This window comes from Bubalus bubalis, chromosome X (genome assembly GCF_019923935.1).
Source record: "Bubalus bubalis isolate 160015118507 breed Murrah chromosome X, NDDB_SH_1, whole genome shotgun sequence".
In the NCBI taxonomy this organism is placed as follows: Eukaryota; Metazoa; Chordata; class Mammalia; order Artiodactyla; family Bovidae; genus Bubalus; species Bubalus bubalis.
This window is the reverse complement of record NC_059181.1, coordinates 104,767,416-104,774,498: the sequence shown is the minus strand read 5'-3', so window position 1 is coordinate 104,774,498 and position 7,083 is coordinate 104,767,416.

Sequence of the window (7,083 nt, the reverse complement as noted above, 5' to 3'; positions counted from 1 at the left end):
GAGTGGGCAGAGGGGGCAGTGGGAACACAAAGAAATAAGCACTCGGCCCGGAAAAGGTAATTTGGGACTTAAGATCCCATAACGCTGGTATAGAAAAATATTTTAAAAGAGTATGAAAAAAGTTTTAGCTAGTGAGGGCTTCCCTTGTGGCTCAGCTGGTTAATATCCACCTGCAATGCGGGAGACCTGGGTTCCATCCTGGGGTTGAAAAGATCCCCTGGAGAAGGGAAAGGCTACCCCACTCCAAGTATTCTGGCCTGGATGGGGTCGCAAAGAGTCAGACACGACTGAGCGACTTTCACTTCACTTCACTTTAGCTAATGGAGTGTTCAGGATAGTACTGTCTGTCAAGGCGACTTTACTCTGATTCCAGCTATCATCCAATCCATCCGATTCTCTTTTTGCTACTTCTCCAGTTAAGAAGGAACCGTCTGATTCTGATGTGACTCCCTACCCCACTCCCATTCATTTATTAAATCCCTGTTATGTACCAGGCACTGGTCCAGGCTCTGGATGCAGAGTACTGAATAAGACACCAAATTAACATTCTTGTAGGGGAAGATTCAGAGTGAACATACAAAAAGTATAAAATAAAATGTTACATAGTGATAAGAATTTGAGGTAGATAAAGCAACAGTGAAAGGGGTGCTATTTAGATGTCCACCGGCTTTTGCTCTCATTTTATTCCCCCATAGGGTTATCTATGACCAGTGTCTTCTCCTGGAAAAACCCAGTTAGCCTTTGCCCTGCTTCATTTTGTACTCCAAGGCGAAAATTGCCTGTTACTCCAGGTATCTCTTGACCTACTTTTGCATTCCAATCCCCTATGATGAAAAGGACATCTTTCTCTGATATTAGTTCTAGAAGGTCTTGTAGATCATAGAACCGATTGACTTCAGCTTCTTCAGCATTAGTGGTTGGGGAACAGACTTGGATTACTGTGATGTTGAATGGTTTGCCTTGGAAACAAACAGAGATCATTATGTTGTTTTTGAGATTACATTTCTAACTCTTTTGTTGACTATGAGGGCTGCTCCATTCCTTTTAAGGGATTCTTGCCCACAGTAGTAGATAAAATGGTCAACTGAATTAAATTCACCCATTCTGGTCCATTTCAGTTCACTGATTCCTAAAATGTTGATATTCACACTTGCCATCTCCTGTTTGACCACACCCAATTTATTTTGATACATGGACCTAACACTCCAGGTTCTTAGGCAATATTCTTCTTCACAGCATTGGATTTTACTTTCACTGAAATCAGATTGAGTATATTCTTTGCAGCCAAAGATGGAGAAGCTCGATACACTAAGCAAAAACAAGACCTAGAGATGACTGTGGCTCAGATCATGAGCTCCTTATTGCAAAATTCAGATTTACCTTGAAAAAAGTAGAGAAAAACAATAGGCCATTCAGGTATTATCTAAATTAAATCCCTTATGATTATACAGTGGAAGTGACAAATAGATTCAATGGATTAGATCTGATAGACAGAGTGCCTGAAAAACTATGGATGGAGGTTTGTAACAATGTATGGAGGCAGTGACCAAAATCATCCCAAAGAAAAATCCAAGAAGGCAAAATGGTTGTCTGAGGAGGTCTTACAGACCACTTAGAAAGGAAGAGAAGCGAAAAGCAAAGGAGAAAGGGAAAAATATACCCAAATGAATGCAGAGTTCCAAAGACCAGCAAGGAGAGATAAGAAAGCCTTCTTAAGTGAATACTGCAAAGAAATAGAGGATAACAATAGAATGGGAAAGACTAGAAATTTATTCAAGAAAATTGGAGATACAAAAGGACTATTTCATGCAAAAATGGGTACAATAAAGAACAGAAATGGTAAGGACTTAACAGAAGCAGAAGAGATTACGAAGAAGTGGCAAGAATATACAGAAGAACTGTACAGAAAAAGTCTGAATGACTCAGATAAGCACGATGGTGTGGTCACTCACCTAGAGTCAGACATACTGGAATGTAAAGTCAAGTGGGCCTTAGGAAGCATTACTACAAACAAAGCTAGTGGAGGTGATGGAACTCCAGCTGAGCTATTTCAAATCCTAAAAGATGATGCTGTGAAAGTGCTGTACTCAAATTTGGAACACTCAGCAGTGGCCACAGGACTGGAAAAGGTCAGTTTTCATTCCAATCCCAAAGAAAGGCAATGCCAAAGAATGTTCAAACTACCGCAAAATTGCACTCATTTCACATGCTAGCAAGGTAGTGCTCAAAATCCTTCAAGCTGGGCTTGAACAGTACATGAACTGAGAACTTTGAGATGTTCAAGCTGGATTTAGAAAAGGCAGAGGAACCAGAGATCGAATTGCCAACATCCATTGGATCATGGAAAAAGCAAGAGAATTCCAGAAAAACATCTACTTCTGCTTCATTGACTACAACAAAGCCTTTGACTGTGTGAATCACAACAAACTGTGGAAAATTCTTTAAGAGATGGGGATACCAGACAATCTTACCTGCCTCCTGAGAAACCTGTATGCAGGTCAAGGAGCAACAGTTAGAACTGGACATATAACAATGGACTGGTTCCAAATTGGGAAAGGAGTACATCAAGGCTGTATATTGTCACCCTGCTTATTTAACTTATATGCAGAGTACATCATGCAAAATGCCACGCTGGATGAATCACAAGCTGTAATCAAGATTTCGGGGAGAAAGATCAACAACCTCAGAAACGCAGATGATACCACCGTAATGGCAGAAAATGAAGAGGAACTAAAGAACTTCTTGATGAGGGTGAAAGAGGAGAGTGAAAAGGCTTGCTTAAAACTCAACATTCAAAAACTAACATCTTGTCATCCAGTGCCATCACTTCATGGCAAATAGATGGGGAAAAAGTGGAAGCAGTAACAGATTTTATTTTCTTGGGCTCCTAAATCACTGTGGATGGTGACTGCAGCCATGAAATAAAAAGATGCTTGCTCTTGGAAAGAAGGCTATGACAAACCTGTGCTTGCTAAGTTGCTTCAGTTGTGTCCAACTTTTTGCAAACCTATGGACTGTAGCCCACCAGGCTCCTTTTTCCATGGGATTCTCCAGGCAAGAATACTGGAGCAGGTTGCCATGCCTTTCTACCCAGGGATCAAACCCATGTCTCATGTCTCCTGCATTGGCAGGTGGTTTCTTAATTCCCAGCACCACCTGGGAAGCCCTATGACAAATCTAGACAGCGTATTAAAAAGCAGAGACATCACTTTGCCAAAAAGGTGTAGAGTCAAAGATATAGTTTTTTCAGTAGTTGTGTATGGATGTGAGAGTTGGACCCTAAAAAAGGCTGAGCGCCAAATAATTGATGCTTTGGAACTGTGGTGCTGGAGAATAGTCTTGGGAGTCCCTTGGACTGCAAGGAGATCAAACCAGTCAATCCTAAAGAAATCAACCCTGAATATTCATTGGAAGGACTGCTACTGAAGCTGAAGCTCCAATACTTTGGCCACCTGATGCAAAGAACTGACTCATTGGAAAAGACCCTGATGCTGGGAAAGAATCAAGGCAAAAGAAGAAGAAGGTGGCAAAGGATGAGATGATTAGATAGCATCACTGACTCAATGGACAAGTGTTTGAGCAAACTCTGGGAAATAGTGAAGGACAGGGGAGCCTGACACGCTGCAGTCCATGGGGTTGCAAAGGGTCAGACACGACTTAGGGACTGAACAACAACAACAATTCCAATCATAAACAGAAAAGAAAGAAGTTCCTTCAAACTTATTTTATGAGACTAATATAATTACTATAACAAACCAATGAAAGGATTACACAAAATATGGAAATGGATGTAAAAATTCTAGACAAACCGAATCCAGCAGTATATATTGGTATATCCTAACCAAGCTGAGTTTTATTCTAAGATTGCAAGGATGGTTTAAAATTAGAAAATCAGACTTAACAAATTTAAGGGAAGCAAATTATATGACCATATCAATATATGCAGAAAAAGCCTTTGATAAAATTCAATACCTACTTATGATAAAAAGAAAATTAACAACAACTTAGAGAACTATGAATAGGAGGGAATTTTCTTAATCTGATCAAAATCATCTATTAAAAAACTTCAAGCAAACATCATGTTTAATGGTGTTAATGGGAACAAAGCAAGAAACAGAAGATCTTTGGTGCAACATCATTCGTGTAAAATAAAACACCCATCCTTCACCGTCTGTTCTCTTTTAAACCTTATCCTTGGAGTTTCACTCTGAAGAGAAAGACCCGTTAACCCCAAATGGATTCCCTTGCTGTTAGGATGCAGGCATACAGATCCAGCCAGTAACAAGCTGGAAAAGAAATGGGAAAAAAAACATTCAACTTAGGCCACAAAAATTATAAAACAGTTTGGAATAAACAATAAAACATGACAAAAAACTATATTAAAAAGTATAAAACTTTACTGAAAAAAAAGAAGACCTGAAAAAATAGAAACTACCACAGTTCTGGAAAGGAAGAGCTGACATAATAAAGATGTCAATTCTTCATAAATTAATCTGGAAATTATTTGCCTGAGTCAAAATCTAGGCGTTTTTATGGACTTTTAACAAGTTAATTCTAGATCAAGAAGAGGAAGTGTTCAAGACATTTTTGAAACAGAAAACCAATGGTGAGGGTCTTGCCAAATTCCTTAGTTTGAATAAATGGAACTTAAATGATACAATTTCACTCTTGCCATTGAAAAGTAGAAAAATAAACTAGAGTCTAAAGTATTTACTAGTAGAATTTAAAATGGGCCATTTAAAAAAATGGGACAACTATAAAAATTTTTAAATACATCCCCTTGAAAATGGGACTATATAAGATAAAAAACAAGAACAATATAGTATAGATAGCAATTGACAGACAAACCAAAACCTGGAGGATTTTACTGACATGGCAAACAGATCATAAACTTTTACTCTTTCTAAAAATCCCTGAACTGATAGAAAGCATATATATTTTTAGAGCAAATCCAAAATGACCACAGAAAATAAGAAAGGTAAAACAGTTTAAAATTTTAGAACTAACATCCCAGATGATACCACAAAACATAAAACCACAAATATATTTCAAACACTATGGAACATTTCATAAAGTTGCTTATGAATTAAAGTTTTAAACTCAGTAAATTCCAAAACGTACAAATCATTCAGTTCAGTCTCTGGCAACAATACAGTAAAACTAAAACTTAAGAACAAAAGAATGGGCAAAAGTAAAACAAAACTAAACCAAAAATGTACTCTCCACTTGAAAGTTTTAAAATGGGCTTCAAAATAACTCTTTGGTTAAAGAGGAAACATAGAGTAAAATTATAAACTCTTTAGAAATGACCAACAATGAGAGCCTTACATATTAAAACCTATGCTGTGTGGCCAAACTGGTCATCTAGAAAAATTAATTACTGTAACTACATTTATTAGAAAAGAGGAAAATATAGAGGATGGATGGAGTTGGAGTTTGCAATTCACAGATGCAAATTATTATATATGGGATGGCTAAACAACCAGGTCCCACTGTATAGCACAGGGAACTATATTCAATATCCTGTGATAAAGCATCGTGGAAAAGAATTTTTTTAAAAAAAGAATGTCTATATGTGTATAACTAAGTCATCTTGCTGTACAGCAGACATTAACACAACATTGTAAATCAACTATACTTCAATATAAAAAACAAAGAAACACTTGACTTACTAAAAAGAGGAAAATAGATAATAAATGAATTGATTCTGGCACACCATGCTCACATTTCTGTGTGCACACCCACATGTACACACACAGGGGATCTCGTTTTTTTATCATGAGATGCTCACTACGAGAAGAGTATCCAGGAACAAAAAGGTATAAATTCATCAGAGTGAAGGGAATGTGGTGAGGATGGAAGGTTATCCTCAATTGACAGATTTCAACAATTTTTTGGAGATCAAGATGGGAATTAATTAATGAATAAAACAGGCAGGAAACATTCAGCCTAGCATATTAGACAGAGGGACTACAGAGTAGGTGGGAGCCAGTTGGCCAGATATTAACACCAGAGAGTAGGCTCACAATTAGCAGGCATGTGGTGGAAGGCAATAGAATTAAATGGGTCTGAACACCTGGGGATTCATCGCAGGCCCCAGTACAGAATGGTTGCATCATTTGAAACCTCCTCTCCTCTACCAGACAGCTGAGTTAGCAGCTGGAGCAGGCCTGCAGGGAAAATACCTGACGATTCTCTAAAGCAATTGAATGAAACGTCTTTTGAAAACTGGGGCTTCCAGCAGGCATGTGGGCAACTCTGTTCCTCAACTCCTTGCTTTCCACTGAGGAGTCAAAGCAGGAAAACGGACCTATTCCCCTTAAACCTGATTAAATCTCCAAAGCTATCCAGCCCTTCTTTGCTGAATATAAACCAACCAAAAGGCATCATCAGAAATTTGAAGAAAGACTTCAACATGAAATAGGTGAAAAATGAACTTGGAAGAATCCTAGAAAATGTGGAGGAAAACATGAGAAATTTTAAAATTTTAATTAGCATATCAGAGAACTAAGAAAATATTTTATCCAAAGAACAAGAACAGAATATTATGTAAAAGGAGTTGAGGATAAGAAATAATTATTGGAAATTAAATGTGATTATTAAAGTTCAAATTTCAATTGAAATATTAAAGATAGAACTGAACAAGTCTCCTAGAAAATAGAACAAAGCAACACAGACAAAAAATATGAGAGAAAACATAAGGATTTTGGTGAGTGATCTAGGAAGTCCAGCCAGCAGCCAACAATAGTTTTTGTCAAATAAAAGCAAAAAAAAGAATAGGAATCAGACCTCATAATAATACTGGATAATAAAAGATAATAGGACAACAATTTAAAAAAGATAATAAGGCAATGCTTTCCAACTTCCAAGAGAAAATGATTTTCAATTTAGAATTCTACACCAGCCAAAATATCCATCAAGTGTGACAGTGAAATAAAAATATTTAATAATATGTAATACCTAAGAAAATTTACCTCTCAAATATATTTTCTTAGGAAGCTACTTGGGCTTCCATGATAGCTCCATTGGTAAAGAATCCGCCTGCAATGCAGGAGACCCTGGTTCAATTCCTGGGTCAGGAAG